At 35.8% G+C, this 25,019-nt stretch overlaps 1 pseudogene; it reads right to left on the bottom strand.

Annotated features, from left to right (window-relative positions):
- Positions 1-16,822: 16,822 nt before the first annotated feature.
- On the bottom strand, positions 16,823-24,682 carry LOC105060808 (subtilisin-like protease SBT5.3; annotated as a pseudogene).
- Positions 24,683-25,019: the final 337 nt, after the last annotated feature.

Raw genomic sequence — 25,019 nt, 5'->3', positions numbered from 1 at the left:
ATATATGGGAATATAGACAAGTCTCAATTCTCGTATGTATGTTTTTGCTTCAGAATATATTTCAGAAGTCTCTCTCCATCAGGAAGAGTTGCTTTAATCAATACCAAATTTTGATCTAATGACTTCTGACTTCATCGGTTCAAAATTTTAATATGAAGTAATTTGATCAAAAACTCTAACTTGGAAAACTTTACACAATTTGGATAGAGCGGCTCTTTTGCATTCCTTATAAGCTTTGCAAACTATTCAGAAGTCTCTTCTATCTCATTAATATTATGTTTATGATTAGAACTGCCTTCAGATGCACTAATACTCATGGGTATATTTGAGCGAACATCCTGATGTAAATCATCTAATAGTGAAGCTATACCATCATATTTGATAGGTTTAGCAGCATCACTATCATCTTCAATATCGTCATTGTCGCACACAACTTCATTCGGATCATCCTCTCCATATCATATCCAATGAGTATACTTCTTGTCTATACCATAACATAGCAGATGCTTATCAACAAATGATATATGATGATATACTATATTGACACATCTCTTGCATGGACACTTTATCCTACTGGCACTGTCAGCCTTATACCATGCAAACTTTATAAAATTTCGAACATTGTTTCGGTATTTAGGCAAGAAAACACCCTTGGTATTCATCCAACTTTTATCGATATCCATCTGACAACAAAAAAAATTGTTAACAATAAAAAAAATATCCCTGGTATTCATCTGAATTGGATTCCGACCTGGATCCCAGATCAGATTCTGACCCAGATACCAATCCAGATTCACTATCTACAGATTTTGTATATACAAATACAAGGCAATTGCTACCTAATTATTTTATCATTTAAAATGACTTACATAATAAATGTATATGAGCACCAACTAATAGGTAAAGATAGGTCCTATCTTTTTCAAAAATGCATCACTTTTATTGTTGCCATAGCTTTATTTTTTATTTCATATCTGAATAAAATTCGATAGCATCTCTCTATAGTTCTCCAAGTACACGATATAAATGGATCATATTTTAACCACATCTAACATGTACCTGAAGAACAAATGAGATAACTACAATGAAATTTTTCATAATAGAATAAAGAATACCATGACAATAATAAAAAATTGATGTATTTTTGAACAACCTGAATGGGGCATCTAAGAGCCATTCACAGAGTCTATTTTAGAGATTCTGGGACCGACTCTTGAACGAAAGTCTAAAGTTACATCAATGCATGCATTAAATCACTACCATGCATCTCTCTATGAAAATAAAGAGATATACCTAGATCTAAAGCAGATCTTGAACCAGATCTGGATAGGATCCGACCCGGATCCGACTTGGATCCCGACCTTAATCTGATCATGACCTGGATCCGAAATGGATCCCGGATCAGATCCCGACCTAGATCTCGGGCTGGATCCCTATCTGAATTCGACCTAGATCTCAGATCAAATCTGAGTCGATTCAGATCAGATGATCCTGATCCAGATCTCAGATCGAATCTCGATCCAGATCTCAGACCAGATCCCAACATGGATCTGACTCGGACTGCGATCTGGATCTAACTCAGATCGGATCCAAGTCGATTCAGACTGAATCGCAGACCGAATAGTTCATATGGATTAAAATTTATTATTTTTATTAAAAAATATTAATTTTTTAAAAATAATTTTTTATTTTATTAATAAATCATCCCCCCACCCCCTCTCTTGGGGCTCTGATGGCCATCCATGGGAATGCCACCCCCTTCCCCCGACCACCGCAGGCCGTCCGCGGGAACACAACCCCCCTCCCCCCTACATCCTCTGCCCCATGGCTACTGCAGGCCATCCGTTGGAACAAACCCCCCCATCCTCCGCCCCCCAATGCCCCTCCACCCCACCCTACTCCCGCTGGCGCATGGTCCCTCGGCCCTCATGAAATGCCCCCCCTTTGCCCTCCCCCAACCCTCACGAAACCCCCCTCTTCTAGCCCTGACGTGACCTAGCCCCGCCAAACACCCCCCTCCCTCTCCTTCCTTCCTGCCCGGGCACCCACCCCCGCCCCTCCCTTCCCTGCAGAGCAAAAAAAAAACTATTTACCTTAAAAGTTGGTGGTGACAGTGGTGGCAGCGGAGGGGGTGCGCTCACCGACGAGGAAGCTCGAGAGGGTTTCGACAAGTGAGAGGGAGGGAGAGAGTCAGGAGGGTGGGGAGAGAGAGCCAGGAGGATTTTGTGGGAACCAAGTGACCTGAGATTTTTATAGGATTTTTCATGATGCAATTATTAGCAATAAAAAATTTACGTTGCTATAAATTATTATTAGTGATGAAAATAGAATTTTCATCGCTAATAATTCCTACCATTTTTTTTTTAAATTTTTTCCTCTAAAAAATATTAACCAAAAAAATTCTTTAAAAAAACTAATTTGCAATGAAAATAAAATATACATCGCTAATAACTATTATTATCAATGAAAATAAAATTTTTGTCACTAATAATTTCCACCAAAATATTTTTTTTCTCTAAAAATTTTTCACTTTAAAAAAATTTAACAAAAAATTTTTAAAATAAAAATTTATGATGATAATTCTAATTATTTGTGACTCTTATTTTTCATCATAAATAATCTATTATTTATATTTTTAAAATTTTTTAAATTTTTATGTATTATTTGTGACTAAAATTTTATGTTGTAAATAAGTAATATTTGCGATAAATTTTTTTTTTACATCATAAATATTAAATTATTTACGACATAAATTTTTCATCGTAAACTATTTATTTTTAAAAAATATTTTAATTTTTTATCGATTAGTTGTGATGAAAATTTTTAATCATAAATAATTTAATTTATGATATAACTAAAATTTCTATTATAATTAATAAATTATTTATGATAGAAAATATTTTACATTGCAAAAATCTTGTAGTATAATCTTTTTTTCTCTGAATATGATATAATTTTAGAATTTAAAGTTCATCTTCACTATTCATTATCTAAATAATTATCATTAGAGTATCATCACTAAAGACTATCTCGATCTAGTAGTCCTAGCTATGTCGATCAATAAAATTTAATTTCGATGATCATGAATAACTGCATAATGATCTGATAGATAGAGATTTTTGATGGATTTAAAAACTTACAATGATGATCTCAGTAATATTTTTAGCATACTATCAAAATTTTATCTCAATCAGATATCATTATTATGGTTAATTTAGCATAAGATGATTTGAGCCGTTAAATAAAAAATGAGTGATCAAAAGATCAAACGATGTCCGATTATAAGATAATTTTTTTAGATAGATGATCATTGCTACTACTTTGATCATTTGTATAATGGTGATCATAAAATTCAAACCATACGTATATGAACCATCCAAAACTCTATGTCACTTGATACTTATTTTTAAAATCCTAAAGTAATTATACTTATACTTTTATAAGATCTACTTAATGTGGATAGTTCATATATGTGTAATTTGAATTTTACAATCACCACCATACAGATGATTAAAGTAGTAGCAAAAATTATTTATGTAAAAAATTACCTTATAATCAGACGTCATTTGGTCTTTCGATCATTCATTTTTTATTTAACGATCTAAATCATCCCATATTAAATTGACCATGATAATGATATCCAATTAAAATAAAATTTTAATAATATACTATAAATATCATCGAGATTATTATTATAATTTTTAGATCTATCAGTGGTCTTTATCTATCAGATCATCATGCAGTTATTTATGACCATCGAAATCAAATTTTATTGATCGACATAGCTAAGGCTATCGGATCGAGGTAGTCTTTTGTGATGATACTCTAATGATAATTATTTAGATAGTGAATGATAAAGATAGATTTTAAATTTTAAAATTATATCATATTTAAAAAAAATAAAAAAAATATTTGATTGTAAAATATATTTACGATCGATTTTTCAGTTGCAAAATATATTTACGATCAATTTTTTTGATTATAAAATATTTAAAAAAATTTATGATCAAAAAATCAATCATAAAATACCCAATTTTTTTTTTAATTTATAAAATATTTACATCATGAATAATTTGATGATTATTTTTTTAAAATTTTTTGATTTTCATTGATTATTTATGATAAAATCTTACATCATAAATAATTCAATATTTATGATGCAAAATCCATTTTACATCATAAATACAAATTATTTATGATGTACATTTTATGCATTGCAAATAATCTAATATTTATTTTTTTTTAATTTTTTATTTTCATCGATTATTTACGATGAAAATTTTGCATCATATATAATTCAATATTTGTGCATCATAAATACTAATTATTTATGATGAATAAATTTATGTCATAAATAATCTGATATTTATTTTTAAAAAAAATTTTAATTTTTATCGATTATTTATGATGAAAGTTTTGCATCGTAAATAATGAAATACTTGTGACGCAAAATCTATTTTGCATCATAAATACCTATTATTTATGATGAATAAATTTATGTCATAAATAATCTGCTATTTATTTTTTTTAATTTTTAATTTTCATCAATTATTTACAACATAAATTTTGCATCATAAACAATCCAATATTTGTGATAAAAAAATTATTTTATGTTACAAATATAACTTATTTATGATATAAAATTTTACATCGTAAATAATCTGATATTTATTATTTAAAAATTTTTTTATTTTTATCAATTAGTTGTGACAGTAATTTTACATTATAAATAATTCAATATTTGTGACACAAAGTATATTTTGCATGTCAAATACTAGTTATTTATGATGTAAAAATTTATATCATAAATAATCTACTATTTATTTTTTTAAAATTTCTAATTTTTGATGATTATTTATGATAAAAATTTTGTATCATAAATAACCCAATATTTGCAATAGAAAGTCAATTTTATGTCATAAATAATTGGTATTTATGATGCAAAAAATATACATCACAACTAATCAATGAAATTTGTTTCAATATTTATGATTTTTTAGATTATTTGTAATAAAAATTTTTATCATAATAATTTAATATTTATAATGTAAACTATTTTTTATGTCATAAATAAAAATTATTTACCATGAAATTTTTTTTATCATAAATAATTTATTTTTTATGAAGAAATTTTTTTATATCATAAATAGTATTATTTATGATGAAAATATTTACGTCATAAATAATTCTATCACAAAAATTCTATTTTCTTGTAGTGGATGGAGTATTGGGAAGCAGACATGCTGATGGAGATCACGTTGGAAGCCGGGACTCCGGTGGCACTGGATGATTTCATGGATAGGTATTAAAAAATTAATTTTGCCAGGATTAGGGCACAGCTTGATTCAATAGAGCTGCTGAAGCTTGGCCTCTCGATTAAGGGCCAACAGGGGCTCTTCTAGCAACCCTTCATTTATGAGAACGTCCTGATCATGTGCTACAAGTGTGGCCAGTTGGGTCATGATGAAGGAGGCTGCAGTTTCATGCCAGAGATGAAGGCTTGCCAGGGCCTTACACTACAACCTAAAATTTCTGTGAGTCCAATGATCATGGAGAGTTCTCAATCGGAGGCAATCCTTTGCCCAATATGACTCGACCTCATCTTGGGCCGTGGGTTGTAGCATCATTAGTTCGCCAACCCCACCCATTAGGGCTCCTGCGAAGCCGAGGAACGAGATGGTTCCTAACATATCTTCCTCCGACCCATGTTCCTCCCTCTCTCGTCAGGTTCACCTATACAACCGATGATCTCTCCTAGCTCACTACTGGATTCTGATGATTGGTAGAAGCCATCGAAGGTAGCCTAATGACGTTCACCGATGAAGAGTTGGGATTGTTCAGACTCGAATCGTGTGGAGCTAGTTGATTCAATAAATGGGTTCTAATTGTTGGCTAACTCAGACTCAAATAGGAGACGAGGTCAACCCAATGGACCATTATATGACTGATGTCGATGGAATGAGGTTGAAACAAGCATAGAGTCCAGCCTGTAGGTCAGCCCAAGTGAGTTCATCAAAGAGCTCTAGTGGTGAACTCTCAAAGGTGCTCAGCTTGATGCTAGAAAGGGTGGAGTCGGAAGTGGGTGGTGATGGAGCTTGTTGGATTCCACGATCATCTAATGGTGATGTCGCTTGGGGTCCCAAGCTGGCGTTTGGCACTACTTCTAATGGCTCTTTTGGTCTACATCTGGTAAGAGAATTTTTTTGGGGAGCTCGAAAGAGGAGTCTCGAGTGTCACAATATTGGAAGGAGCTCGGGGAGGTGGTTCCGTTGATGGAGCAACCAATTGTGTCTATGAGCGATGGAGAAGTAGTCCGAGGGGGATAGAGCTATCACTCTACATGATTTGGAGATAGGATGCCCGATTGAAGCTTCAGTATTATGCCACGAGGACATAGTGGGATGCCTAAAGCAGGCCTTAGAAGGAGGCCATGACCTATTTACCTTGAAGACTGATGTGGTAGGATCTGTGGATGATGGAGGGGCTTTGGCAGACTTGACCTGAGGCCTTGCAGCCTCTTGTTCTATTACGCAATGAAGGTGTGCTACTTTGGAATGTGAGGGGTGCAGGCAAACCATCTTTCCTCTCCACCTTCTGAATGATGCATCAGCATGTTCCAAATCTTTGTGTTTTGATGGAGACGAGGTTGTCTGGGTCTAGACTTGATCGAATTTGGAAAGGTTTCTGCTTAGGTGGGGGTTCTATTCAATGGAATCCCAAGGTTTGTTAGATGGTATCATTGTTCTTTAGAAGGCTGGTGTTACCTCTGTAGATATTTTTCATCGATGTTCTCAGTAAGTAATTATTGTAAATGGTTTCACTTATATTTTGTCTAGTGTCTATGCTAGTACTGAGTATAGAAAAAGATATATATTGTGGTAGGAAGTGTCGACTCTAATTGCCTAGGGAATTCTGATGGTGGTCGGAGGTGATTTCAATTGTATTCTCAAACCCTAGGAAAAAAAGAAGGGGTAGACCATGGAGGAAGTGGAACATAGAGAGTTCAGGGACTTCATACAAACAAATGGCTTGATTGACCTCGGCTTCACAAGTCCATGATTTATTGGGTGTAACAACCATCATGGTGGGGTCAGGGTGTGAGAGAGAATTGATCAGGTCTTTGCGACTGTCAGATGGATTTAGCACTATTCTGCTTACATGATTCGGTACCTTTCTAGAATCATCTCTGATCATTGTCTGATCGTGTTTGATATAGATACAACTATTTCCTATCAGAGCCCTTTCTGATTTTAGAAACTTTGACTTTTCCATCCTCGATCCTAGGACATTGTGAGGGGCATTTGGAGGATATCAGTTCGGGATGATGCTAGATATCAGATGTCCCACAGACTTGACTTAATGAGGAGGCAGTTGTTAAGGTGGAACAGAGTGGAGGTGAGTGACATTTTTAGGTGGGTTAAGGGCATCGAGGCTTCTATATCAAATCTCCAGGTGCATGAGGATCGGAAGGGTGGGTGGATAGATTGTGAGTTGGCTGACCTCCGGAGTTTGCTTTCTGCCCACCATTCTTTTTTGAGATAGCAGGAGGTATTTTGGAGGCAAAAGTTTAGGATGCAATGGATTAAAGAAAGAGATCAAAACATGATATTCTTTCATCAAGCCACTATTATTCAGAGGCACAGAAATCTAATCAGGGTGCTCAGGGAGGCCGGGGGTTGGTGAAATAGTGGGGTGTGGTCCTCCCTTAAATACCTCTGACCCCCAAGCCATTGAGGCCCTTTTTGAACACATCTCGGGTACAACCATCGAGAGACCTTACCAACAAGGCAAATTGGCACCTTTTGCTTTTCTTTTTATGATGTTCGAATGGAAAAATATGCTTGCTACTAGGTGATGTTCTAGTACTCGAATCACCTAATGTTGTTTCAGATGGTACGATCTCTTGTTGCTTGAGGCGAGAGATAGGGTTCGATTCTGAAGGGTATTGTTTTTGTCCCTTTTATTTAGTACCCTTGTATCGTGAGTTCTAAAGTTTTAGATTGGTATACCTGAAACCTGGGCCTCAACCTAGGTAGAGGAGAATAGATCCAATAGAAAAACAATGCAATAGATGCAAATATATATAGAAAAAGTATGATATATCTCATATCATCCAATTCGATGTGTGTCGAACGGTACTAGTGGCCAATCGAGGTGGTTTCGGCATTCAAAACAAAACACCAGTGAGGATGGGGGGAGAGAGAAGGAAAAAGAGGAAAAGAGAGGGAGGAGAAAGGGAAGGAGAAGGAAAGACCAGGGAGGTTACCAGAGGCTGTTGGAGGCCACTCAGGCCTTAGGAACTTTGCCCTTCTCTGGAGAGAGAAAAAAAAAGAGAGAGATAGAGAGAGGTGGAAGGGAGGGAGAGGAAGAGAAGAGGCATGCTGAACTATATCGATAGTGGATCAAGACCGTTCTAACTTTCAAAATGAGACATCAAAAGGACGGAGATAAGAAGAAAATAGAGAAAAAAAGAGGGGAGGAAAGGAGAGGTAGGCTAGGGGGACTGTCGAAGACCATCATAGGTTTCCAAAGGGCCATCTAGGCAACTGAAAGGCCACCTTGGAGCAGCTCTTCCAATCATGTGGGGGCCTCTACGGCCCTCCATCAGCAAGCATCGGCATCTCCACTATCTTCCCCTCCCTCCCTCCCCCTCTTTTTTTCGTCTCTCCAATTGTCCCTCTCCCTTGCTCCCTTTGGTTTGTCAGTTCGGGCTTGGCATGGAATGGCATGGCATGTACCAAAACATGCTACCAACTGACTAATATGGGCCTCAATTTTGGCATAGCCAACCTTGATATAGATATATGTAGAAATATGTACTTTATATCAATAAACATACAAGTGTAATTTTAGCTTGTATATATAGATTTAGGTAAAAGATAATATAAGCACACTTGTATTCATTTATAACTATGGTTCATTCATAAATAATTACTATGTTTGAATGCATATATACAAGTGTACCATTAGTTTGTAATTTGTATATACAATTTTAGGTTCTTGAGGCAGGAGATCATGGGATTCTTCAGGTCGAGATGGACTATGCCGCTGGGAGGGAGCCAATCTTTTCGGCCCCCCCACCTAGCAATATAGTCTTAGCATAGGAGAACAGGGATCTTATTAGGTCCATCTTTAAGGATAAGGTGTAGAAGGCTCTCTGATCCATGATGGAGGATAAAGCCCTTGGACTTGATGGTTTTTCTCCACTCTTTTTTTGAAGGTATTAGCCTATAATTCATTTTGAGATTGTGGCTGCAGTGTAGGAGTTCTTTACAACTGGTTAGATGTCGGAGCTCTCGAGCCAGACCTTTATTGCTTTGCTACCGAAGCAATAGGATGCAGTCGAATTGGGCCACTTCAAATTAATCAGCCTTTGCATAACCATGTACAAGGTGTGTACCAAGCTGATGGTATATAGATTGAAGCCTGTCCTTCCACAACTGATCTCTCTAGAACAGGATGCTTTTATGGACGGCCATAGTATTTCTGATAATATTTTTATAGCACAGGAGTTCATGTATGATCTCAATCGTGCCACACTTTGCCGCAGTCTTATGACGATCAAGCTTGATATGGAGCAAGCTTATGATCATATGAGCTAGCATTTTATCGAGGAGGCTCTTTTGAATTTTAGCTTTTATCCCCATTGGATAGGTTAGATCATGGCATGCATCCAGAGTCCATCATTTGCTATCTTGATTGATAAGACACCATCAGAGTTCTTCCATTCTATAGTCAGCCTGCGTCAAGGTTGGCCCTTATCTTTCTATCTTTTTATTATAAGTGCTGATGCCCTTTCATGAGCTCTTTGTGCTACCTCCCTCGGGATGGGCTTCGATTTTTATGTCTCTTCCCAGGGGGTTTAGCCGATGTTGCATCTTCTATTTGCAGATGATTGCTTGCTGTTGGGACGGATCATGCTCCGAAATGCCATTGGCTTTAGGAGGATTTGGAGGGCTACTGTAGTACCTCGGGTCAGAATATCTTTTCAAGTCAGCAATACTCTTTAGTCCGAAGACATTTGCTCAACAATGTTACTTGATTCGAGATCGGTTAGGTGTGGCTGAAATAGCGAGGCTCTTCAGTATCTGGGGATTCCTATCTCTAGTCGTAGGTTGAGGATGGCACATTGTGTTGGAATAGAGCAGAAAGTCCGAGAGCATCTGGAAGGATGGCTATCCCAGGCTCTCTTAATGATGGGTGGGATCATTTAGGTAAGGTCCATTCTCACTTTATGTCCATTTACTTACTTTTAAATACTATGTTGCCCATAATTTTTGTGGGCAAGCTTGAGCACCAGTTTCAGCACTTCTTATGGGGTTCACAGTCCAAAGGGGGTGGTGGGTACACCTGCTGATGTGGGATGTGGTCTACCAACTGGTATAAAAGGGTAGTCTAGGCATTCAGTCTTTGATTATGAGGTGGGAGGCGTTGATTGCTCGACATGCTATCAGGCTTCTACTTAGCCCTAAGTTGATGTGAAGCATGATGATGCGAGCGAGGTACATTTGGCTGATCAGTGATGAGCTACAGATCAATCATTGTGTTTTAGTTATGTGGAAGGAGTTCTATGTATGTGCCCCTAATGTGATCCCTTAGAGTAGATGGTTAGTGGGTGATGGTCATTCTATCAGTATTTTGCTTGATGCATGGATCACCGACATCCCATTGATTTTTTGGCCAACATATATTAGTGCCTAGGTGATCGAAACTATGAGGATTTGTGATCTTCTCCACACCGATGGTCGGGGTTGGAAGACTGATGTAGTGATTAGTCTTTTTGGAGAACTTATGGACCGGCAAGCACTGAGAATTCCTACACCTTTTCACCACGGCTCGGATATTAGGGTCTAGAGATCATCCTACATCCTGAGGCCTGTGACAGCTGATCTTTACCGATTATACCATCAGGAGTCGACCAGGCATTTGGACAGTGGATGGATTTGGAAGCTCAGAATGCATGCACCCGAGAGTTAGTCTTTTTTTGTGGAAGGTAGCTTGGCGACGTCTTCTGACCAGATCTTATTTGCATGAGAGAAGTCTGGATATCCAGCTAAAGTGTCCCTATTGTGCTTAGGAGGAGGAGACATTGGCACACTCTCTCTTTAAGTCCTCACAGGCCAGACCTATCTGGAGGATGGTTGGTCTTCATCATCGGGCTATTTAGGTTGATGATCTTGTTGGAGCCTTCTTAGATCTACTGATGTCGAGAACCGGGGTTGTTCTATCCCATGGTGTAGTTATCAATAACACATATATTGCCCAATATATTTGGTTGTCTAGGAATAAGCTAGTTTTTGAATCTAGGGGGACCTCAATGCAGTTCATTTTGGAGAGATCCACAACCCTTGCATCGGAGATGATTGATGTTACCTTGAGTTCCTCATTGATCTAGGACTCCCACTCTGCTTTTGAAGCAACTTGAAAGGTGTTTATTATTTAGGAGCCCCCTCCTCTGAGGTATCTTAAGGTGGACTTTGATGGTAGTGTTCGTGGCAAGCTTGGAGGTGCAGATTTTGTAATTTGCGGACTTGATTCTAGCTTGGTTGCTGTAGAAGGTTGCTAGCTTTTCCAGCCTTCAGTTCCAAGAGTGGAGCTTCAAGTTGCTTTGCTTGGGTTGGGATTGTGCATGCTTGAAGGAATCTACATGTGGATCATATTGTTATTAAGGATGATTTTGCCACAATGGTGTCATGGATACAAGAAAGTATGCAAGGAGCTGTCTCTCATCATATCTCATAGGACATCTCCATCCTGCTAGCTGGGTATAGTGGTCTCTTTATCCGGCATGTTCTCTGGGAGGCTAATGGTGCAGCTGATTGGGTCGCGATGTTCATTGCGGAACACTCCGATGATATTTTATGGATTGATCTGAGATTGATTCCTCTGTCTTTAAGGATGTTTTGACTTTCTGACTCTTTGAGATGTATTCACACAAGATTTGTGTGAATGTATCCGTCTTTACCAAAAAAAAAGAAAGTTATATGTGAAATACTCAAGTTAATAGAGATGTTGACTTGGAGTCTTCTAGTTTGTTATAGTTTGAAGTCAACATTCTAAGAGAAAAGTCAATCTTGATTGTCTAATTAAACTATTAGGGAAGTCATGATTAATTCAAATTGGTTTAGAGTTATTGAGCTTTAAGAGGATGGTGAAGCTTATGTAATGGCTTCAAATATAGAAGGTGGCTTAAGAACTAGTCTTGATGGTAATGCTCAAAGCAAAGTAGGGACAAAGAGACCCAAAAGTCTTGATAATTAATTGAAAATTTTGGATCTTGTTGATTATGATGTGAAGTAGTATTTTTGTCGGAATTCACTTAGTGAACCTAGAGGATTTGATGGATTTAGATCAGAGTACATAGTAAAAATATGGTGGTTTGAATTATTTTAAGATTGATTAAAAATATTAATTCTCTAATCAAAAAGTTATTGTGATAAAAGACTTGAGTTAGTTTCGTAGAAGAGGAGGATCTTATTGATAATGGGAAGGATAATGTTGTTGATTCTTTGGCAAAACTAGATGTAGTTATGCAATTCTTACTAGTAGGTTCTCTTATTGTAGGGAGCATGTTGGGCATTTCAGACTTAGTGTTAACAAATTGATGGTCTTTTGATTAGGCTTGGACATGGAATGTTTTGGCGTAGATCTTCTTCTAGCTCTCCTACATTGTTACTGTATTCATTTGAAGTGGCTTGAGGTTTTTCTAAAAGAGAAGTTTGATCATTAAATCATGAGAGAAGTTAAGAGAAAAAGGTTGTAGACCATGAAGAGCATCTGATGCTCAAACCTTCTTCTACTTTGTTGAAAGAAAATTGAGCTGATTATTATTTTTGTATAGAATAAACCAAGAGCAATTAATGTCATAGGCAAAGAACTATGTGTCTAGCTCAAGGTGTTGGTGTTCTTTTGAAGAAGATCAAAAGAACCTTATATGTTTTGTGAGTGGAAAGGATCGAGTTTTGAGTTGTCATTTAATTTCATTATGTTAAAATTTTTGTGAAGCCAGGAGTTTGAAAGGCAAACGATTTGGGAGCTCAATGATGATATAAGGGTTGAGTACTTTCAAAATCTGAAACATATGATATGTTAGTTTCGAGAATGAAATTATTTTAAGGAAGAAGAATGAAAGGCCTGACCTTAGGGCCTGGTCTATTGAATGAATTGGATTTGATCCAAAGACCAGCCTAGTTTTGTTTTGGGTTCACTAGCCTGATGTGAGCTTAACTTACATGAGCAGCTTGTGTGGCAAGGAGACGACTTCAACCAGGACTCATCCTTGGCTATAATAAGAGCCGCCCTCCTCTACCATATTCTACCATCAAACTACGATCAGAGCTATGATTCTAAGCTTGTTTGCTATTTAAGGCTTTTGGGTTTTCCATCGATTGGGCTTTGATTTCTTATCAGAGCTAAGGTATTGGACCTTCATCCTTGAGTCTTTCTTTTTCCTCCTCATTCCCACTCTTAAGATCATTGTTGCTACCTAGATAGTCGCTCAATTTTCATAACAATTAACCACCCCTATTTTAATGTGCTTCTCCCATATTTTAGCCTTTCTTATTCATCACTGTTGGTCACTGATTTTGGCTGATCTTCACCATCTTTCGAAGTCATCTGAGACTCATGTTGAGGTAGTGGTTGCCGGCCAGCTAGTCACTCATAGGAAAAAAATAGAGAGAGTAGAAGGAAAGGACCGAACCTCCCAGCCTCTATTTTTTTCTCTTGTTCTTCTTCCATTTTCTCATCACTAGACAATCACCATTATTGGTAATGCTGCAGATAAGCATCGCTTTAGGCCACTGCTCTCATGGTCACCAACCTTTAATATTTGCTTTTAGAAGGAGGGAGTTGAGTTCATCTAATTTGGGGAAAAAGAAGAAGAGAGCTTTCTCTCTCTTCTCTCTTCTCTATTTCTCTCTCTCCCTCCTCTCTTTTTCTCTCTCTCACCATGGTTTACTAGATCCAATGGAGGCTTTGAGGGACCTTAGGTTGACCCCTGATGAGAGGTTCAAAGTTAGTATTATGAGTGAACACCCATCTTGTCGGCTTTCAACCCTGTCTTTATTGGCTATACACAGACCCATCATTAATAATCTCTAACTTATTGCCCAAACCTTGATTGGACACCTATCTATTGATCTGAAAGATTTGGTTATATTGTTTGATTGACTTGGACTACTGGACGTTGTTCATCAACCAGCCATGTCTTTTTCTCTCATAAGTTCTCCACCATCAACGATAACCATTTTATAGCTTTTTCTAATTATTGATTTTGATTCTAGATGAGAGTAGTCATCTAAGTAAGAAGATATTGAGCAAAAAATTTTATGCTATAGTTTGTAAGTCAAGATAAAATCCTAATTTCTTATTTAATTATTTAATTTTGAATAAGGAAGGATAGAAAAATTAGATTTGAGATTAATTTGAATATTAGATCTTTAAAATTAAGAAATTAATAATTAATTTATTTATTTTCTTATGCTAATATTTGATCAAGGATGAGTTGGCTTTATACTGATTGGTTAGACATATTAGGTGTGGACTAATAAATAATTAAGACTGAGGTTGTTGTCAAATAGAAGTAAAGATCCTTGTACATCATCATCATTATATATATTAGTTACACTATTAAAATTGTATTATTAGTTTTGTATCATTGGATTTGTGTTGATCAATTTAGCTTTGCATGAGCCTCTATCATTCTTATATGATTTTTTAGCATGCATATATTGTGTGGACTATATATACCTACTAGTAATTGATGATACAGTCATATGATTATGTTGTATTTATCTTATTCATACTTTAAATTGAAATTGATTTGATGAAATCAATATAATAATTAGATGAAAAAGATATGGTTTGAACTAACCTCGTCATGTGGATAGCCTTCAAAGCTTATATCTGAGACAGTCGGTTAAAAGCTTATGCTTGGGACAGCCTTCATTCTTTATATGTAGGATAGTCTCTAAGAACTTGTACGTAGAATAGCCTCCAAAAGCTTGTGCCTGGAATAGTCTCCACGAGCTTGTACATGAGATAGCCTCTAGGAGCTTATGCTTAGAATAATCAGCCAGGAGCATATGCATAGGATAGCTTACATAGGTTTATGCATGGAATAGTCTCCAGAAGCTTATGTTTAGGATAGCTACCATATGCTTACGCATGAGAATTTAATCAGATATAGATTGAGGCATAATTTTGGTTAGTTTAAAATCGGAAAGAAAAATACTAGCAAAATATAAAATTATGATAAGAGAAATGGGTGATAAGATCGATGAAAACTAATACTAAATAAAGAATTTCACTTGTTGGCATATCATAATATATCTCTTTTGATAAAACGAATGCTTCATACATATTTATTCGGATGTTTGAATTATTCTGATTATTTGATATGAGATTTTATGTCTCATATTTTCACTCTAATATTGTTTATTCTTATTTTTAAATTATATTATCATATTAGTATGGATATACGGCAATTCTTACTAGGCTATAAAGCTCACAATCCTCCTTTTCTTTTTTTTTTAGAATTACAGGGTGTATATACTTGGCTATGGTTGGGATCATGGTTGAAAAGAATGAATAGATAAAGCATCATTAATATTAGTCGGATGACTAAATTTGTTATTTTTTATGAAATTAGATCATTATTATTTATGGATATGGAGGTTGTAATAGGAGTATGTGAGGATCCATGCGGACATATATTTAGTTCCATATTGATTATTCACTGAAAAGATCTTGGGTATTTATACAGGAATAAAAAATACAAATAACACCTTCTAGCTAATTTTTTTGGATGAGGTCATGGGTTGTTACAAATGATATCAGAGTGGATCCGGCCCATAACTTATATGGATTGGGGGATACTATAGCACGAGTTTATTGGGCTTACCACTTTGGTGTTCATAAATGAGGCATTAATTTGGACCCTTAGCTCAGTATGTATTTAGTTCTACATCAGTTATTTGCTTGAAAGAACTTAAATACTTATATAGGGTCAAGGAACCAAAATAATATCTTCCAATTAGTCTTTTTGGTGAGATTCTAGGTTATCCTAATCTTTAAGATTTTATATGATTATTGGACTAACTATGGGCTGATCGTGATGTTTATGAATGGATGTTTGAATTGGAACCTTTAACCTAGCAAGGATATTAGGGCTTAAAAATAGGAGTATATGAGGATTCATACAGACGTATATTTAGCCTCATATTACTCGTTGGAAAGATCTTCAATACTTATACAAAAACTAAAATAATTCTTTTGGCTAGTCTTTTTGAATGAGTTCTAGATTATCTTAGTCTTTAAGGCCTTACATTATCTCTAAAGCATCGCTCTAAAATTCCTGTGGCGATGTCATGTGGCTGACATAGGTGTTGGGTTCAATATATGATAGGGTAAGGTTTGGGAACATAAAATACATTAAGGACGGGAAGCTAAAACCATCACTCGAACATAAGCAACTTTTATTCTTCAAGGTTGATAGAAATTTTTATTAGCAAATTAAACATAAACACTAGTATGATTGATTCAAAAAACTGTGTCTATGTAGATGAGTGGAAGAAGAGTTATTCAAAACCTAGGAATATATATCTAAAGGAACTTGAAGAGAATTGATAAATATAAGAATAAAAGAAGAAAAAGACTTATTTATCTTTAAGAATTTAATCATTGTGACTTTGTTGCCATTATGAAATGATGAATCAGACCATTCTTCATCAAACATAGCAAAAGCAACAAACAAATCAAATTATTTTATTTTATGCGATCTTTTCCAATATTCAAAATATGTAAAACTCCTTGCAATTTATTAATGACTCCATCCTCATGCCTTAACCGCAATGGGGGTTCTGACATAGTGCTTACCATCTGACCACACCAATTTCCCAAAAGCATAGTCTCCAGCCACATCACGTCTCTTAGCCTTCAGAGTCACCACAAACTTCTTCTCTTCACCAACTTTATCAAATTTAAGTTTTCTTGGCTTCACTGAAACTGAAATTCCTGCTGGTTCCATCACACGAACCTTGTATGTCCCCGGTGTTCCAACATTCTTTACAGTTCGTATGAGACTGACAGCACCTGTGAGATTTGATATAGCAATTGAGGGGTAGTTCAAATCTTCAATCTTTAGGGGTTTAGAAGGGCAAGAGTAAGGTTCCCTATTGAACCCAGCGATTTGCGTTGAGTTGTAGCCAAGGGAACACAGGAAGTTCAAGTAATCATTCGTAGTTAGATCATAGACGAGGCCAGGATCCATGGCCCGATTCGGTCGGACATGACCAGAGCCATAGCTAAATGGATCGGCCTTCTGAAATGTTGAATTGCTCATAGGCTCCAGCGTGTTATCTTGAGTTCTAGCTGCAGAAGGTGAAGAGAAGACCATGAATTATGTGACCAACAAGAAGCATATATGTGACAAGAAGCATATTTTAGAATAGGAATGGCTTAATTATTATCTGTTGATGAACTATGCTTAAAAACCAGATAACTGAACATAAATAAAATTGTCATAGAACATAAAATCATACTTACCAGAAGTTATGATTGCTGACTTGATTGCCGATGGACTCCAATCAGGATGGAGGGCTTTGAGAAGGCCAGCAACGCCAGAAACATGAGGACAGGACATGGAGGTTCCAGAATCAGTGTTAAAGAGAACACGGCGTGAATCAAAGTCTAAAGAAGTTGGTCCTAATGCTCCAGTGTAGGCTGCAATTATACTGACCCCTGGGGCAGTGATATCAGGCTGTGAAGGGCAAGAATGATCCATTTCAATCTTTGACACAGCTAGAATTGCAACAAAGGAACATGGGATTTGCTTTGAACCTTTAGTATCTCAGGGGTGATGGTATTCGGTCCTCGGGATGAGAAAGCAGCCATGAAAGGTGCAGGAAACGCATCAAGCATCGTTTTGGGGCTTGTAATATAACCAAGTGGCGACCTACAGAAAGTCAAAGTTATTAGAAAAATTTATAACATAGGAATGGTTGAAATTTAGCATCAAACTTTGCCAAAGTTTGCGCATGTGGCAGTGCTATTCCATTTCATTGTATTGTCTCCTACATTGTAAGCTCTGGATTATTTTCAAAGTTTTACTTCCGGTTTGGTCGTATTTGACCTTGCCTTCTTGTTCATTTTATACCCAATTAATCCCATTCAATAGAAATCCAGGAATTTTTTTGAAATAATGATGACCAAGAACCTGACTTATAACCTGGAGGACTTTGCAAAATTTTGTCATAAGACTTGGCCATGTATAAGAACCTTTCATAATTAGTTTTTAAAATTCTGATAGATCAAAAAACACTCATTTGGTTCACGTGAAAAACTTTTCTTCTTAGAAAGTTATTTTCAGGATGGTTACATCTTAGAAATATGATGCCTAAGAATATAATTTTAATTTGTCTGATTGATTATAGAAAATTGGCTTATTGCAGAGTGATTTATATTTCGTTAACTATCTATTTTTTAAAAAAAACTATATAAAATACCTATTATATCCTCAATAGATATAAGATCATATCTCTTAAAGTAAATATAAATATTAATATAATATTAATATAATGAATCTAACATTAGATCATAATAATTTATTATATTAATACAACATTGACATACATATTGATCTAATATTAATATAATATTAATATTTTAATATGAAAATTTTATTAATAGAGATATTAATATAAATATATTGATATAAATATTATATTAGTGTTAATAAAAATATTATATTAGCATAAATATTAAAATAATATTAAAATATTATAAATATTATAATATTTCTAATAATATAAATATTACCATAATATTAATATAATATTATATTAATATTTATAAGCATAATATTAGAAATGCATTTTCGAAAAGAAAAAAAGGACCACCAATTTTTACATCATAAAAACTCTCAAAATCCACCTCCTCCATGAATTTATATTTTCTATAAAACATATGGAGTGTCTTCACGGGAAAAACTTTTTTCCATTCTCTCTCCTTTTGAAATTCTAGCCAAACAAAAAGACTCTTCACTACTTTTCAGGAATTACCTCTTCCCCCCACCACTTTTCATGGACCAAATAAGTTCAAAGTTTATAATTTAATGAATAAACCTAACCAAACATTATGTAGGTTTTGAGCATGAAGAAAAGAACAAAGTTTAAAAGAGCAGAAAAACCAAAACAAAAAATGCAAAAAAAAATTTGGAAAAAAATAAATGGCAACAAATGAGTCCAAAGTCTATTAGATCACTTGGTTAGAGCGTCGACCATTTATTTTATGCGGCAACCATTGTTTTTTACAACAATCACTACTCTTCCTCCCCCCTCCACTTGTCTTTCTGTTCTCCCTCCCTTTTTCCAGCTGTTCTCTTGATGAGTTAGTGATGAGATACACATCCTTTTACTTAACAACTAACTCAAATGGTAGTCATTTCTCTCCTAGAGGCTTGCCCTCTGGGACATCTAGGATTAAAACGATGGTAGTGGCATTCTTTTATCATATTGCTTAACAAAAAAAATGAAAAAAAGCATGTGCTGGCACATTAATTACTATTGTATTACTTTAAGAAATTTAAAAGAAAAAACGTTAGCATGAGATTTTGACACAAGCAAGATCTTATACGGTCTTGTAAAGTTTGGATTGGAGAGAACGTACTTGGCAGATTTGACGTAGGAGAGCAAAGAAACACCATCAGAATAGGAGATATGGGTGGCAGGAAGGACATGAGCATCTGCAATGACTTCATTCCCACTGCTTTCATCATTGGCAAGGATCATTCCAATCCCACCGGCCTGGCGAACCGCCTCTCCCTTTTCAACTCTATCATTGGTCCCACGAATGCATATTACTATCTTTCCTCTTACCTTTGTTGGGTCTAGAGCTCCAGAAATGCATTGAGTGCTGCAATGTTTTGCAAAAGAAGCAAAACTAAATATAGGTACAGGGAGTAGTTTGCTTCCTTAATTACAGAGATTTTATTTCTCAAGAATTCATGTCACTCAATAATTTTCGTGGTATGTTTAAGTGAGATTTTACTAAATAATTTTGCTGATATCTTATAGTGAAAACCATCAGCTAGCCAGAATTTTTTTAAAGAAAGAGAGGTATATAATTATTTGAGAAGATCTCTAATATGAGGCTTCTCAGGAAAAAAAAAAGGAAAGAAAGATGATGTCTACTGTGAGATTAAGATTATGCATGGACAGAAAAGCAAGACCATAAACTGTTATGCAACTGATGAGATATCAACTAAAACTGCAATTTGGATCTTGCAATATTTATCATAGCATAAATTACTGCCATGCTACATGAGTTTAAATTCTCTCTTACGCGTCCTCAATTGATCTATTGGACTTTCTGGCATCTTCAGGGCTAATCAAGGAATAGAATTTCTGTTGAAGGCTCACGGAAGAAAGACTTTGTCCCTGGAAACAAAAACAAAAGCATAAAATGAAAGGACAATAAACTGGAGAAAGTAATCCATTATTGTTCACATACAAATTTTTTATATTGATAGATTATAGCATGAGGAAAACGTAAGGGTACATTAAACCTGATACTGAGAGAATTAGCTAAACAACGTATCACATTGTTAGCATAATGAAAATATTACCAATAGATTAATTAGCATCTCCAACACAGTTAAATATAAAAATTTTATTAAACATAAGGACAGCCTCTAAGATTAAAACAAAACGCTCAAACAGGTTTGTATCAATGGCCAAATGAAAGCCAAACTCCATAGGTAAAACTAGAGCAAGATTAATTAGACAAGCAGAGAGAAACAACCAACCTTTATTTGCTGCCTGTTTCTAAGGTGAACATAGGAAGCGAACTCCCTGTCTATGGTACTTGCCCCAACCGTTAAGATCCATGGTGCAACGTTCGACACCGTGCCCAACGTTGGTCCGGAGTTGCCGGCAGAGCACACCACGGTGATCCCATGCTTCACAGCATGAAACGATCCAATGGCTACGGCGTCCTCCAAATAGTCTACAGGATCTCCACCGAGGGACACCGAGAGGACATCCACCCCATCATGGATTGCAGAATCGAAGCCAGCCAAGACATCAGCACTGAAGCACTCGCCACCAAGGACCGGCGGCCAGCAAACCTTATAGGCAGCAACACGAGCATTGGGCGCGCCACCCTTGGCCATGCCGGTGCCGTAGCCGAAGAGGGTGGCGCCTGGCACCTTTGCTCCGGCAGCTGTGGATAGGGTATGGGTGCCATGGCCTTCGTAGTCCCGAGGGGAGTCCTCCACATAAGCGAACGGATCCAGAGCTGACCTATACCCGTCGTTGAAGTACCTCGCACCTATCAGCTTCCTGTGCATGGCAGTGACATATATGAAGTCATTTGAAGGCTGGATGTCAAAATATGGTTCAAATTCAAATGGGTAAGCAGTTGTCTGAAGTGGACAAGATATGTACTTTCTCAACAGTTTGAAACGGCTATCCACTAATGTACCCCCCCAAAAAAAATACCATCCACTTGAATGCACTTTGATTTACTTAAACTATAATCTCCCATGAGATTGGTCCACATATAGTCGTTTACAATGTTGGGCAACTTTAGTCCTTATTTCATGCTTCTATTTATGATGTCCTAAGTTTTATCAGTATCAATACAGTTCTATTACAATGTCGGCTCATGTTCTATGGTTTCGTCCCTCGGGAGTTGTTTTTTGGTCAGGCTTTTACTTTTTCTTTTGGCAACAAAAATTTCTATTCTTTTCTATATATCCTTCTTCTTTTAGATTTTTTTGTTTGCTAATAAATTTCAAGTGACTAAGGTTATAATTACCCTTAATTAGTCTCATTCCATTCAAACCCCAAAAAAATTGCTGTATCTATAATGATTTTGAAATCTTGGGTATCGCAATATTATGTGAGAACCAGAAGATTGGGCCTGGACTTATGGGTTGCTAATCAAATGAGCAACTTGATGAACAGTACATTTCCTGCCAATAAGCAGGGCAAGCAAGCACATTTTAATCCTAAGTAAGGAAGAGGCCCTAATTATTCACAGGGACTAATCTAGTATATTATTATCATCTACACCAAGTTTTTATAGCCTAATAAAACCAAAAAGATCGACTAATAAATAATATGCATATTTACAACATCAAATGAAATATTCTCACTTAAAATTTATTTTGGTTTTATAACTCTATATTATATATATATATATATATATATATATATATATATATATATATATATATATATATATATATATATGTGTGTGTGTGTGTGTGTGTGTGTGTGTGTGTGTGTGTGTGTGTCTATATATATACACACACACACACACACACACACATACATACATACATACATACATACATACATACATATATATATATATATATATATATATATATATATATATATATATATATATATATACACCTCTTCATTTTTAGAATGAATCAAATTTTCATTTGAGTAAAAAGAAATCACTTACGATTTCTTTTTACTCAAATGAAAATTTGATTCATTCTAAAAATGAAGAGGTGTATATATATATATATATACACCTCTTCATTTTTAGAATGAATCAAATTTTCATTTGAGTAAAAAGAAATCGTAAGTGATTCCCAGATAACAATCAACATAAAGGAAAAACCTCATATGTAAGTCAAGCTTATATCAGTTGCATATCTTAAACCATGAAATTTCTTTACCTAGATGAAGACAAAGTTTTCCAACTGAATAATGTAAACAAACTCCAAACTTTCTAAAAGAGGCCTCAATATATCTGAAAAAATTCTCATGTCAAGTTTAGAAGCAACTTCTTATCTTGATATATAGCATGATGTCGGCAACCTGATGCAAAACAAACAATGCTGCCCTTTTACAACCCCCCCCCCCCCCCAACCCCCCCTACACCACCAAAAAAAAAAGGGCTGCTCTCATGGTTTGATAGCATCACATCAATCACAGTCTCATAACAGGCTAAATTAAAAGGTGGTGCTGAGAAAAAAAAGACAAACTTGTTGCAATGGAATGGAATGTTTGTATCATTTTTCTGACAGATTCCTTTCCACTTTGATGGAATGGGACCCATGCCATCATCCTTGAAGCTCTCTGATTCCGGCCAAACACCTGTACGTTACACCCAACAAATTCAGTAAATTCAAATAGTGAGAAAGCAGATGAAAAAGTTATTCGTCAGTACTATCTCAGTCTTACTTCCTTTTGACAGCCACTTAATGTTGAAGTCGACCGAATAACTAAAGAGTCAATCAGCTTCCAACTTTGGATATGGTACAATAAGGAGAATAAAACCAAATTTATATAGTCTAATGCCTTGAGAAGCATCTGGATAAATCCGATACGATAGTCCAAAGAAATAAATTGCTGGAAGATTAAGGAGTTCTTTGTATGCACACAGAACGTCTTCTTTCGGGAAGCATGGTACTTGCAATGTCAACTTTTAAAAGACAGTCAAATATTGATAAATAACTTTTTTATGAAGATAAAAGATATTAAAAGACTAATAAGAATAGCCTAAACCTTTTTTTTTTGGTAAAGCTTAATGCCTGTGCCGGAGAGAGGGAGAGATTGAGAGAGATGTTTAAGATTAAAAAAAAAAAAAAGTAGATAAAAATTCTCTTCAAAAAAAAAAAAGTAGATAAAAATCAGAAATATAATTTCAAATAGAAAAATCAAAATAAAAAGGTTCTCTGTTGGTCAAGAAAAGTGGACGTCAATTGATATAAAGATAGCTCAAAAGGATCACAAAGGTTCAAAAAAGGGCATGGTGACGTCCGCTAAAAGCTACATGGTTTTCAGCACCGTGCAGGAACTGCAGAAACAATATCAAGACGCAGCAAATCCGGTTTAAGAAAGATGAATCAAGTAACGAGAGAGGCGGAGGCAAATCTGCAACAAAGGAAACCACCTGTGTCGAGGTTCCCAATGATGACATCTTTGCCGAAATTCGCTTTCGTCCAAAGGGAGCTCTCTGGAACTACGCCGTTCGTCTCGAGACCCATGAACTCCCATGAATGGGTTGTGTGCAGTTTATGACCTCTGTTTGGAAACACTGATATGACTCCAGGATGCTCTAAAAATAATAAAGCGAATGATATCAGAGAGAGAAAGAGAATGTGTAAACTAGAAGCTGGGGTTTGCAAGAAAGAGGCACGGAGAGCAAGTTGACCCACTTGAGATCTCCATGGCTTCTTCTTCCTCAAGATTAGCAGCGAAGCCGTTAATGCTTTTCGTGTACGAGTAGAAGATGGCATCTTGGGCCTTCTCCTTGCTGCATTACAAATGTGTAATTAATTACAATATCTGATGTTTTCACTAAAAATACAGAAGAAGAGAGAGCTATGAAGAGAACCTACCTTCCCAAAAACGAGCCAAGAAACTCGTAATGGGAATCTACAACACGTTCCTGGGTAAGCAAGGAAGCCTCCTCTAATCTGTGAGAATGACCTCCAAAGTAGACAATATATGACTGCACCAAAACATGCGACAAAAAAGATGGATCAAATAGTACGTCTTAGAAGTTCAGAACAATCCAAACTTTTTGAGAGGAGACGTAAGAAAGGTTATGATTAAGTGCGTGCCTTTTTGGCAGCAAAGGTGGGTGTTTGCAGGAGAAAAGAGAAGAGAAAGAGTAGAAGAAGGGAAGGAAAACTCTTTCTTTCGATCTCCATTCCTCGGTTTCTCCCGTAAGAGGAAGCCTAAGGGGTTGAAACGTATGGGTTTTTCCGAGTTTTATAGGCCCGAAGCTGGAACGGGGAATAGTGAAAGTAGTGGGAACAGAAGAATTTTTTTTTCGATTGGAAAAAAAAAAAAAAAAACAGAAAGTAGCTGGAACTTTCTTTTTTTTTCTTTTTTCTTTTTTTTTTGGTAAGAACTAGCTGGAACTTTCTGTTTCAATTCAAAAAGCCGCTTTTTTTTAGAAAGGAAAATTTGACAGATAATTATTTAGACATGATAGGAAAAAATGAAAAAGGATAAGGATTGAGAAGATAATAAATTGGAGTTCTA

This window comes from Elaeis guineensis, chromosome 1 (genome assembly GCF_000442705.2).
Source record: "Elaeis guineensis isolate ETL-2024a chromosome 1, EG11, whole genome shotgun sequence".
Classification (NCBI taxonomy): domain Eukaryota; kingdom Viridiplantae; phylum Streptophyta; class Magnoliopsida; order Arecales; family Arecaceae; genus Elaeis; species Elaeis guineensis.
This window is presented reverse-complemented; position numbering and strand designations above follow the sequence as displayed.